The sequence below is a fragment of the Excalfactoria chinensis genome, chromosome 9 (genome assembly GCF_039878825.1).
Source record: "Excalfactoria chinensis isolate bCotChi1 chromosome 9, bCotChi1.hap2, whole genome shotgun sequence".
In the NCBI taxonomy this organism is placed as follows: domain Eukaryota; kingdom Metazoa; phylum Chordata; class Aves; order Galliformes; family Phasianidae; genus Excalfactoria; species Excalfactoria chinensis.
In genome coordinates, this window is record NC_092833.1 from 2459118 (window position 1) to 2472332 (window position 13215).

Genomic DNA, 13215 nt, shown 5'->3' on the forward strand with positions numbered 1-13215 from the left:
CCGTGCACTGCATGTGCTTGTTGATGCCAATGCCCCCTAACCGAGAGCCGCTGCCGTCTGTCACACACAAGTCCTCATTATGTTGCATAACAAATTACCTTTGTTGCCTAAGAGAATGGCACAGTGGATTTTGTTGTTGCCTCGCATAAACTTTGGTCCTGCGAATTCCACTCCGCACTGATGCATCGCTTCTGTCTGACAAGTGCTTTATTTCTGCCGTTAAGCAGCAAGCTTCATGATACGCAGGCAGCCACTGATCCTGAAAAACAAGTTTAGAGATACATAAATACAGCACTATTATGTCTGCAGAACAATTGGCCACGTGGATTCTGACTGCTGCCATAACGCCGGGCTTAGAGGCTGCAGCTATATCCTGGGAGACAGCTCCTCTGTGTGCTCGTGGCTGGCGGTCACCTGATGTTTTGGTTTGCAAGCAAAAAAACCACTATCCTAAAGAAACAAAGAAAGTGGCACAACAGCAAAGTGGTTTTAAACCAACAAAGAATTTGCTGTGTTTGCATTTTCCTGTTATACTACCGCTTTTTTAAATGTATTTATCCGACCGCATTATCTGTCTTTTTAGTGTTCAATTATTGCTTAACTGAACAGTATTGAATTACTGATTTATTATAGAACAAAGTGTTAAAAACCTTAACAAATCCACCCATGTGATTACAAGATGTTAAACCCCACTAGATTCTTCTTCCGAGTCTTCTTTATTTGAGTGCGGCACATATTCCAGGGGAAGAAAAGCACTTATTGCCAGGCTTCTAACAGTGTTCCCTTTTAAGAAAACGTTTTGGTTGGCAGCTTTTTCTGCTGGCTTGTGACCAGCGCTCTGTGTAAGTGGGAAAATAGTGGTGATATCTACAGGCTGGATTTTGCCACTTCTTATAAGGAGTAACGCTATCTTACTTTCACAGGTACTGGCTGAACATTCAACTCGGGGCAATGCTGGGAGCCCACTGATGGCTGCTCCCTTCTTTCTCTGGACCAGATCCATAGACAAAGATAAAAATCCCCAGTCATTACCTAAGCGAATGTCAGTGGTGTCTGAATTGGCCTGTTGGGATAACCTTCTATCATGGTAACAGAATCTGGATGCCAGCTGGTTTGAAGCTACATATTGTGACATGCTCTCCTAATCCTTAAAGAAACATACATTCCAGTCTCCAGTATACAGTTGTCTTTTACACATTCTCCAAATCATTCACAACAGTTGTGTTTGCTTTCTCACCAGCTCTCCTATCCGTCCTAACGAGCATCATTTCCACTGCTCACCCCATGTTGTATGTGGCCAAGTAACAGTCATCAAATAAATCATTTGAGACACTGCTGGGCAATGGGTGAATAAGTTATTGCTGAGGGATCGGGTTTTGTCTCCATTTACTGGCCGTAGTTAGAAACACTTCAAGCCAAACTTCAATTAGAGGGGCTAAAATAAAGGCTAGTTCACTCTGGGCTTTCTAAAAGGGAATACAATAAAGTAACAGGGCACAGTCATTTTCAGACACCGCTGATCACAGTTAATGGTGCTAATACAAAACCCACCTGGGTATCACTGCAAACAGCTTAGGAAAGCCTTCATGGCAATGTGCAGCTATGATCAAAGCTGTCGACAAGATGTCTGGATGTCTGAGGGTTTTGTTTTTCCACTGTCCCATACCTTTCTTTGCAAGAACCTGAGACATGTGAACACTGCACAGCCGAGATCATGTACAGGAACTCTTATAGCTTGTGCAAAAAAAGCACCAGCTTACCAGCCATGGGAAGCAGCTCTAGGAAGGAAGGAAGATGACAGACCTGCCTGCCCCAGTGCTAAACAGCAGCCCACAAACTGCTGGCTCCTTCATCTTTTAAGGATACTGCTGATATGGGGCCTGGAATTTTCAAAGAAGGACTGAAAGGCCAGGACTCATGAAGCCCTGAAAAAGAGGCAAATAAGAAAAGGCTCCGTGCAAATATGCCCCAGAGTAAATAGGCAATGTAGTGCATAGGAACTTGGTTCTTCCCTGTCCTCGTGTTTGAATATGAGGCTATTCAAGGGAATGAAGAGGATGGAAAACTCAATTCCGAGGAAAGGAAATGCATTTTCATGCAGGAATCTAACATGAGTCTAGACAGAGTCTGGTCATTAAACATGGGTGGATAACAACCCAGGTCCTGGTAATGCTCAGTGTATTCTGAAACCAAAACTGGACTTTCTGTGCAAGTGACTGCTGCCAGCTCCAGGCAGTGAAGGCAGCACATCACGCTGCTCCAGAGCACTGCTTCCCTGCAGGGCTCAGCACAGGGCTCAGCAGGCACAGCCCTCCATTGCCATGTCTGGTTTCCTAAACAGGACGCCCAAGTCCTGAGGTTCTGACCGCAATAAAACCGCTGTTGATTTTAAATCCATCACTTGGACACAGACCTCCCAGCAAATAAAACCTCATAGGAATGTTATCCTCAAAGCCACGGCTGGGCAAACAAGTCCACCACCCTCCATTTCCTTTATTGGATGGCATCAGAACTGCTGCTTTTGCTAGAAGGACTTCAGGAGCTGTCAAGGAAGGCAAATATTGTCCTTCTTCCTGGAAATCACGGGGTGCCACCACCAGCTCCACACACTCCCCTGTCATTACTTGAGCAAACTTTAGTGGAGTCCGAATTGCCTTGTTGGGATAACCTCAGACTAGGGTAACAAAATCTGGATACCAGCTGGTTGGAATCTACATATCGTGACATACCCCCGTAATCCTTACCGAAACACGTGCTCCAACCTCCAACATACAGTTGTCTTTTATACATTCTCCAAGTCACTCAGCCGGCACATCACCCCACGGCACTTCACAGAGGTTCAGCAAGGCGCCGGCCCGGAGATCCGGCACGGCCTCGCAGCGCTGCCCGGAGCATCGCGTGCCATGGCGCCACCTGGCGGCCAGAAGCGGTGCATGCAGCTGTACATCTCGTCCCGGTACCACCGCGTGAATAAAACGCTGCCACCATCACCACAGCGTAGCGTTCAGTTAAAAAAGATCTAATGGCTGTTGGTTTCAGGTTGTCTGACACAGTCATAATTCTATAAACAGAAGAAGAACAGGAGGGTGACGCATGGGGCAGGACAGCCTGGGAAGCGGCCGTGCGCTTCAATGGAAAGCCCTTGAGAGCTGTGCGCTTGTCCAAGGCGTTCGGGTCAGCTCCCCTCAGCAAAGGGAAAAGTGCAAGCGCGGTTTGCAAGGAAAAAAAGCAGAGCGCACTTGCATTGCCTAGGAACAGCGCTAGCTGTAAGAGCGGCTGCAGCATCCCCTGCTGGAAACAAAAAGCACTACAGCAAAGCGCAGGTGGCTTGGAAGTTGAAGCTGCTCTCACAAAATAAATCAATAAAATAAATAAAAATAAAAGACAAAGTGTAAACCAGGAGAAGAGATGGGAACCTAGAAGGGGTGGCAGACAGGAGAGCTTTGCCACTTTCATCTGCATCTTCTAGGACACACAGACCTTTTCAGCCAAACCCACCAGTAATAGGTTTCCACACATCTCACAGGCAGCTCTTTACCTCCACACCTTACTTGCTTTCTCCTGATGAGGCAGCTTAAACGTTAGGCCATATCAAAAGACAGATGGTTCCTCACTCACTTGTCCACTTGAAGGCCTCCAAGACAGATGCAGAGCGACAAAACAGGCCTGAGGTCAGACTGAGACATCAGCCAGTGTGATGTGGTCCAAACCTACAGAATCAATGAACAGACATGGATGGGACTAAGCTAGAACCCAGCACCCATAACACCTGGGCACAGGTGCAGCTGAACTGCTCTATATGCAGAGTTGTGGGGTTGAGACTCCAGGTGAAGTTGATCCAGCTAATTAGAGTCTATATTAGTGGCCTCAGGGTCCTGACACTTAGAACAAGAATAGTGGTGCTTCCAGAGGCCTTGCTGTTAGTCAAGAAGTCTAACAGAAAATAGTTTGAGCAGAGACAGTGCTAATGTGAAGTAACGTGGCTGTAGCAAACACATGCTGCATCTCAGCAATTAAAGCTTGACTCTCCTAGAAGTGGCACTTACAATGAGAGCAGCTTCCTCCTAAAATGATGGAAGAGAGAACCCAGCTCTGTTACTGACAGCCTAGGAAACAAAACCGAGGAAGAAAGTATTTTGAAAGTAAGTGGGGAAAACAAAACACAACACAACACAGCATGTTATTTCAGTGTTTCACCACTGTATCTGTGATTCTGAAGTTAAAAGCAGGGTTTGGAGAAGCAAATATGATTAAAAGAATGGATGGGCACCCTGCCTCCCTGCACTTGCAATCTGCACTTTCAAGACAACGCAAGCTTCATTGTTTTGGATTTCCTCAGCTCCAGCCCCTCTGTAAAAATACCCCCTGTACACATCACATCTCTCCAGATTTTATTCTCATTCCAAGTCTGTGAGTACGAATATAGCAACACCACGCTCTCCCCATGCGCAGTTACAAGATGTGCTGAAATGTCAGATGCTAAGCGGTACAAAAAAAAAAAAGCACTTTACCACATTCTTGTTGATGTGAAATGTAATGGAGAAGGCAGAAACTGCTTTAAGTTCAGCTGATTTATTAGATCCAAACACTCTCCTCCTTTCATGTGGCAGCAGTACAGCTATTAATGTTACGTTGGTCTCTACAGAGCTTGCAGCAGTGCACTGATAGAAGCATAACTCAAGAACAGTCTCACTTCTGCGGGGCTCTGACCACAGCTGCCTTACCACGGGCAGAGCACTGCAGGAAGGCGAACCCAGCAGAGAGGAGCAGGTAATATCCCTCTGTGGGGAGGAAGCCGGGGTGAGGCTGGGAAGCTTCCTACCTTGCAGCCATTGTCTGCCTGCTTCCTCTGCCCCACAGCCAGGGAAGCCATTGGTGGTGCAGCTGCTGACTGAGTGCAGCAGTGACGTGAATATTTTCTCATAAGAGAAGGTGCAAACACTGCCTTACTGTGGACCTTAACCAATGGGACTGATATGCTGATATGCTGAACTCTGTCCAAAGGAGAAAGTCCGTCCAAATGGCAGCACCTTCTCCAAACCCACAGCCTAGTGTAAAAGAAACTGATGTGGGAACTCACCTGTCCTCACACTACCCCCAAATGCAAGGTATCTGTGAAGACAGCTCAAGCTTTCTGCCCACAGAGGATGTTGCCTACCTGTTCTTACAGGAGATTTAAGGAGGGGAATAGCTGCTATGTGTAGTTGGGCTGTTGTCACAGTTTGTTGACGTGTCAGATTTTGCCTGTACAGTCCTCCAGAGAAGCACATTGCTCCCTTCCCCTCTAAGGGCATGGCACAAATCTGCCCTGACCATCAACTGGTTGGCCACAACAGCTGTAAAAATCCTCAGGCTAAGAAAAGTGCAAGGACAAATTTGTTTGGAATCAAATTTGAACTTCGCAGTGGGATAAGCACCAGGTTAAGCTGAAGCACCTCAGGAGCATCTCTTAAACAAGCAGTCTTCAGTTCCTCCTCTCCGCTGGCAGGAAGCCTCTTGACTTCAGCATATCACTTTACTCAAATACTTTCACATTTTCCTAATGCTGAAATTCTAAACTGTCAGAGCAGCTAAATACAGGAACAAAGCAAACCGAGTATATGAGAAAGAAAAGGCTATTTCATATATTTTCTGATTTTATTAGTAATATTTTTTTCCTTTTTCTAGAGTTTCTTGCTGAGCTGGAAAAGAAATTCTTGTTGCCAAATCTGTACTTAATCTGATGTTTCTATTATTTGTTATAGATTCTTTTTTTTTCCAGCCAAGGTTCCTCTGTGAATCCAAGTTCCCCACTCTGCTCTAGCCACAATATAACTCACACTCATGGGAACAGTCCTGTTTGGTGCTGGAGGAGTGAGCCTTCTCTGGGGGGGAGTCAGTGTGAAGTCTCTGATACCACAAACACCAACAAGTCCTGTATTTTGGGTCTCTCATACTCTGAGTACAAAATCTAAAGTTCTCATGGCTCTGCTTCTGGTCTCTGTGGAGGTGTCACTAAAATTTCCCCTCTGCAAAGGGAAATGTGTGACCCATCCTGGGACCCACAGGTGCCAGTGGAGCACAGCAGCCCCTCATGCTGCCTGACATGCACCTAGGCACGCTGAGGGAGACTGCAGGTACCCCCAAGAAAGCTCCTGCTGTGACGATGGTGTTGTGCACACTCCTCTCACTCATCTGAGGCTCTAACACTGAGGATGTGACTCACTTCTGCATTATGCAGCAATGACCATAACTCTGTACTTTATTTAGCTGGTTGCTGTTTATTTGCTATTCTCAAAAACATCTCTAGGCTTGCAGATATTTTTTTAACCACTTCAGTCTCCATTCTCCAGTGGTGTTTTGTTTCAGCCTCTGACTCCAGAAACAGCTTCTACCTGGTTGTCCTGTCTTGTTCTGTCTCTATTTCTCCCTCCTGTCATTAAAACACTGGCAGTCGTCCTATGCCATCCTTTTAATTTCCTCAGAAGCTTCAACTTACATTTTTTACTATATTTAGTGATAACAACCCTGATCTCCAGCGGCTTGACGATGCCTATGACCAAGTGGGTGTCATCATACTGCCTAGAGGGAGGTTGGTGCAGGGACAGCAAGGAATGGATGAGATGGGTGAGTGTGCTATGAATGGGACAAGCAACAGCCAGGGAGGAACTCATGGACTTGGGCAGACGCTAAAAGTGATGCCTCTGAAAAAGAAGGATTTGGTATTTCTTTGTCACTAGCAAACCCAAATGTGCATTACTGAATTCAATATGAACTTCACCATTGACTTCAGTCTTTGTAGGTTATAACTCATTTTCATCACCATCTTCACCAGAAATACTGAGGTACACAAAGAATGCGGAGGGAAGACTTGAGGTTTTCCAACAAGACTTTCAGCACTGCAGCCCGATGGGAAGAACTACTCAAAATGGAGCAGTGGTGCATTTTCCCTTGACTGAAATAAACCTCTCCTTCATGGGAGAGCTGTGCTTTCCCGTGGACAGTGAACTCACTTCCTCCTGCTTTGTTTATAGCTGCATGGGAGGTTTTTCCTCTTCTATTCCCTTTTCCAAAAGCAATGAGACAATAAGACATTGTTAAATGCTAAACACACAGGTTTCTGTTTCTTGCCTAACAGAATAACAGAATTTTTAGAATTACGAGAAATGAAGCGAAGGATGGGGGGAAATGGTCAAATTTCATTCAGATTTTTATCCAGAACAGCAGAAACAACATTAAGAAAAGGTACATAAATGGTTGGGAGCTTTGTTTTTCCTTCTTTCCCCAGGAAAAATAAATAAATAAATAAATAAATAAATAAATCCAAGTTAACTGTATAATCTTTAATGAACTTGTGAGCCATGCTTGTACTTGGAAACTTTACCACAGTACAAGTGATTTGGACAACATCAGCTGTAATGGGGCATATGAACGAAGCATGCAGCTCACTAACAAAATGCAGAGATGCCATTTCTGACAGCACCAGGAAATTGTTTATCACCAGACTAGAAACATGGCTGGAGGGCATCCCTGGAGGGACAAGGGACCTGTGTAATCAGAGAAGGATCTGAAGATAACTTTGGAGAAGTGGAAGCTCTCCAGAATGTATGGGAGAAAATTGAAGGAGTCTGACCCCCCTCACACCCAGGGGAGGACCTCTAAAGCAAGACCAAATGGAGCTGGAATGGCTCAGGGAAAACTGGAAACCAGTGCAAACCCAGCAGCCAGCTGGATGGGAACGCTCAGCCTATGCTGACAAGATGAAGAAATTCTCCACTCTCCACAATATACTGGCTGTGGAGAAATGACTGATGCCAAATATTTTTATGTTATTTGTGTTAGCAGCATTCTGGCAAATAGCCTTAAAAACCACAGCTCCTGTCTGTGCACATACCTGGGAGATGCTGTTTCCTCAGACTGCTACTGCAGTGAGATAGCTCACCAGAAACAACCAAATGTTAATGACACTGAGGTCAGGGGGTGTGATAGTTTGACCTGAAGCAAGAGAAGATCCTGTTCAGCATGAGCAGCTCCTCTGCAGTAAGAGCAACTTGGGATGCTCAGTGCTCTGGAGAAACACAATATCACACAGATCTGCCTGCTCCAGAAGCCCCATCTCTTGTTACCCTCCTGAAGACAGGGTGATAGTCGTGTTGGCATCCACTTTTGCCTACACCAACAGCCCACACCTTACCTTTAGCGCTGCTAAACTAACAGACTGCATTGCCTTAGATTAAAAGTTTGCTTGGTGAATTTTTAGCAAAAAAAAAAAAACCAACAAAAACATACACAAAATACAACCTTTGAAAACTGATGCCAATGTTAACATCAGATTGCAGGTAGAAAGATGGACAAAGCAAAACAATTAAAAAAGACAACAACAGCTGATTCAACAATAAAGCATTTGACATGATTGGAATAAGCCAGCGTGTAATGAAAATGTTGCCATGGATATCAGCATTGAGAAAGCAATTGTATCTCAGCAGCCAGCCCTGAGGTCGTGCAGGGTTGTCAGCTCACCAGGAGCCACAGGGAGGCACTGAGCAGTTCCCAAATGTGAGACCAACAGCAAATTGAGAGCTCTGGTGCCAGTGACATGAAGGAGGGGAATTAGTGCTGCTGGGTGTGCTGCAGCGTGGGGAGAGCTGCTTCCAGGGGACAGTGCAGGATCTGCAGAGTTGCTGTGATTAACATGCACTTTTCTTTATAAAACTGCATGTGTATAAACTTGTGACCATCATAGGAAAGCCCTCCCACATGTTTTTAATAGGTAAGTAGTAGCCTCTAGGTTTGCTCCATGCCTTCATAATCCTGAAGTGAAAGCTGCCAGATTACACAACAGAATGCCATTATTCTTCTCACTACTCCCTCTATTTCCTACTATATGTATCCTTCCTTGTTCTTTGTCTTTCTTTCTTTCTTTCTTTCTTTCTTTCTTTCTTTCTTTCTTTCTTTCTTTCTTTCTTTCTTTCTTTCTTTCTTTCTTTCTTTCTTTCTTTCTTTCTTTCTTTCTTTCTTTCTTTCTTTCTTTCTTTCTTTCTTTCTCTTTCTTTCTTTCTTTCTTTCTTTCTTTCTTTCTTTCTTTCTTTCTTTCTTTCTTTCTTTCTTTCTTTCTTTCTTTCTTTCTTTCTTTCTTTCTTTCTTTCTTTCTTTCTTTCTTTCTTTCTTTCTTTCTTTCTTTCTTTCTTTCTTTCTTTCTTTCTTTCTTTCTTTCTTTCTTTCTTTCTTTCTTTCTTTCTTTCTTTCTTTCTTTCTTTCTTTCTTTCTTTCTTTCTTTCTTTCTTTCTTTCTTTCTTTCTTTCTTTCTCTTCTTCCCTTTATTCCCTTCTCTTTCTGCCTCTCCCAACCCCCACTTAGTAGCATTTAATCTCCCCACTCATTCCTTGTCCTTTCCTGCTGCTCATGCTCCTCTGCCTCATGCCCAGTCCCTCCTTTCTTTCATACCGCATTAACTCTAACCCTGCTCTATGCATACTGACAATCTATCTGTTTTTAATTGTTGCACTAAACATAGCTGGACATTTCAGAGACCTTTTCAAAGTCTTCATAATTCAACTTGATTCCATGTTCTTGATACAAGAGCCATATGGTTTTGTGGATCACGTATTGTTTCGCACATGTGAATACTTACGGAACAGACGACTGTTTGGGTGTCAGTTGCTCACGCTTTCTGAGCTGTGAATTAATTTTGTGCTATGTAATGGCACTGATGCTTTGAAATGTGCAGAGATTTTCTCCATGCACCTAAGAATGCCCTATCAATATCATGTCTGAGGGCTCCTGAGGCTTGGTGAGTGCTGCCTGCTGGCCTTCCGCAGGTGGGAAAGAACTCAGGGGTGTGAGTATGAACAGGGCTGGAGCGGCATCAGGAAAGCACTGCACTCCCTATCCACTGCCACCAGCTCTGCCCACAGCTCCTCAAGCTGCTGCCAGTCTTTGTGAGGTGTATTGATTCAAAGAACTGATTGGTAACTCTCATCTCAGTGCAGAGATGATAGTCTTTACTCAGACAAATCCCTCCTGCATCACACTCTGGCTTAAAGTCTTTAAAGAAGGGAGGAGAAGAGGGTGAACATGGTAATTGATTCTGTCAAAGGCATTTAAGAGCTGACATCTCCTTTTCAGCAGTTAAAGAACAAACCAAATGTTAAAACCCTACCCTAGGTGTGGGTGTCCCCTGCACATCTTTGTATCAAATGCGTGCATCCCTGGGGAGAGGAGGACAGAGACAAGCACTAAATGGAGTGGATTGTAATATAGCTTCAAGGGATAACTGAAACTTTTGGAGGGTGCTTTGCTTCTTTTCTTTCTTTCTTTTTTTTTTCCCTCTCTCTCCCTTCTTCTTTTCTTTGGCTGCTGCCACATGGAGCTCATTTCACATTTCAGCTGCAGTGTAAGTGATACAGAAACCGGTATCACACTGTGGCTGATCCATTGCTGCCGAATACTCGGTGCCCTCTTCCAAGTGGGCTGAGGACACAGCCATGCACAGCTCCATCTTTGCACCCCGCTCCTGCCCTGCTGCCTTTCACACAGAGCAGCCCCGTGTCCTCGTTCCCAACCAGCAAACAGCAAGTGGCCACTATGAAAGACTTGCTTCATCTGGCCCTTGGGTAAAGCACGGAAGTTGGATAAGGGCAGTTCTGCACTGTCATGACATGGAGCACAGGATGACAAAGAAGTACTATTCAACACATGTATCAACAGAAGTAGAGATCCACACCTAATGCAATGACACTGCCCTGACCTTGTTATTTCCATTCTGATTTGTGCCAGAAAAGGTGCAGTGGCTGCAGTCCAAGCAGATTCATTGTGAGTGCGGCTGCCTTTCATTCAAGGCAGGTAACAGCTCAAAAGTAGAGAAAGATTTCTCTGTGGTATCCCAGGGGCTGTGGCCGCTTTGTGTTATTGCAGCAATGCCCCGGTCTCATTCAAGAAGCAAACAAATACAACGACAGCAATAAAGATAACCACAGCAGGTTTTCCCCTCCCGATGTAGGACCCCTGGAACTCCCTGCACACCGTGAGAGCCTTCACACAGACACAGCCTGCAGCCCTCCGCACCTTAAGCGTTGCTTCTCCAAAACCGAGTCCTGCTCTAGTCTTTGCCACTCAGAAAGTGGAAGAGAGAATTAAAAAGCAGTCCCGGAACACTTCTGCACAAGTGGCTGTTTACTACGACACATCCCCTGGCCGAGGCCCTTCAGTCACACACCAGCACGCTACAGGGCGAGCTGCGATGCTCAGGCAGCAGCACGGAAGGGGGGCACGGCTCTCTCCTGACGACAGTGCTGCCCGGCTCTGGGCAACGCGCGGCTCGGGTGGTTCGTCGTGCCGTTGGCAACGGAATGGCACCGAGAGAAGGAGCGGTCGGCACCTCCGTTGCAGTCCATCACTGGCAGCCCCGCGCAGGGCGTAAGGCAGCAGATCCCCGCTGAGGCCGCTCCCCGCCGACAGCCCCCGGCACACCCGGCAGTGCGGAGCGGGACCTCGGCAGCCCCGCAGCCCCAACGCAGAGCTGAGCCGGGGCCGGGATCGCCCCAGGGAGAGCAGCGCGGCACAGCCGAAGCCGTCCATCCCTCGCACCTGGTGCGAACGCTCGCCCCGAGCACGGAGTTTCTCTGGGATTCACTGCAGCAAACTACTTCTTTAAGCACTTTACTGATATTCAGCTCCTTTACAAATAAGTGACAGCAGTTGATCTAAAAAAATAGTCTGAGAATTCGTGCAGGAGCTAAGGAAGTGTGAGCACCTCGAGCCCTGCTACAGCGGGAACTCTTCGCTGCACCAATTGCGTACCGCTGACGGAATTCAGCCCGTGTATTAGGAACGTGAGCAATGCATGGAAAGAGCCATTTCCCAGAGCCGTGCCCCTTTCTTTCCTTTCTCTTCGTATTTTGCAATCGCAAGCTCGTTTGCTCAAGCCCGATGGACCGCACCGGGCCGGGGCTCCGCCAGGGGGCAGCGCCGGGCCAGGTCGGGTCAGGGGGTGCCCGAGGCCACCTCCATCCCCTCCATCCCCTCCCGGCCCCCGGGCTCCTCTCCCAGCCCCGCTTTGCTCCGCCGCCCGCAGCGCGTCGTGCCCGGCAGCCCGGCGGCCCCGAGGCTGCGGCTCGTTAGGCCGTGTGCGGCTTTAAAGTCCCGAACGGGTAATGGGGAACATCAGAAAGACACTCGGGTGAACTCTCCGCCTCTAATGGGAAACAGTTGAGAGCTCCACCAAATCTGTCACTTTTTAAATGGAAACATGAAAAAGGGCTGAGATAAAACAAAACAAAGAAAAGCAGTTGGAATAATGCACTTTGATTCAGATACTGAAAAACTTTCCTCAAGGAACGGAAAGACTGATGGAGGAGGGAAAAAAAAAAAAAAAAAAAAAAAAGGCAAAAAATAATAATTTTTAAAAAAAAAGAGCCCACCGCGATGTGCCGATGCCCGCAGCGCTGTGAGGAGCAGACATTCCTGCCTGTAATCCTCTCTCCCTCTTCCCACTTTGGGGAGGGAAAAATCCGTTCCGCGATGGCTCGCAGAGATGTGCGGACCTCGGACGCTGAACTGAAGGCTCCCGCTGCTATCCCGGGCAGCTCCGGCCAAACTGGGTTCTGCCACCCGCGGCAACGGGGCCGAGCCCACCGTCGGGAGAGGAGCGGGGCTGCATCGCGGGGCGCAGCCGGAGCTCCTGTACAGGAACTGGGATCGGCGGGGCACAGCTAAGGGGGTGCTACAAATTTTTCCGCTAAGTTCAGAGCTCTCCGCCGTGCTCCGGAGGCGCAGTGGGGAGCAGGGAGGCGGCCCGCAGAGGGGACACGCCGAGAAAGCGGCCCTGCAGCCGGTACCCCCGACGGGGCGGCAGCGGCCCCGCTGCCTTTCCCCTGGCGATCCCGGCCCCGCAGCACCGCGGCCCCTGGCTGGGGACGGATCGGGGCAGAACTCGGGCTGCCAAACCCTCGAACTCCTTGAAAGCTGGTCGCCCCCGAAGGCCTCCTGTGCCTCGGCCCGGTGACGGTGGGCTATGTTACGTGGGCAGGCCGGGGCCCTGCAGCCCCCCCGCGTCCTCCACACCTCTCTGTCGAGGCTGAGGTGTTCTGTTCCCATCGACACTGTTTGTACCCGAGGGCACCGATAAGCTCCCGCGGGGCCCCTCCCTCGGCGGGGAGCGGAGGAAGCTCGGCACATCGGAGACACTGCCCGCCTCCTCCCGCTTCGTTGTTTTCTGAACGTTGCTAAAAGCAACAC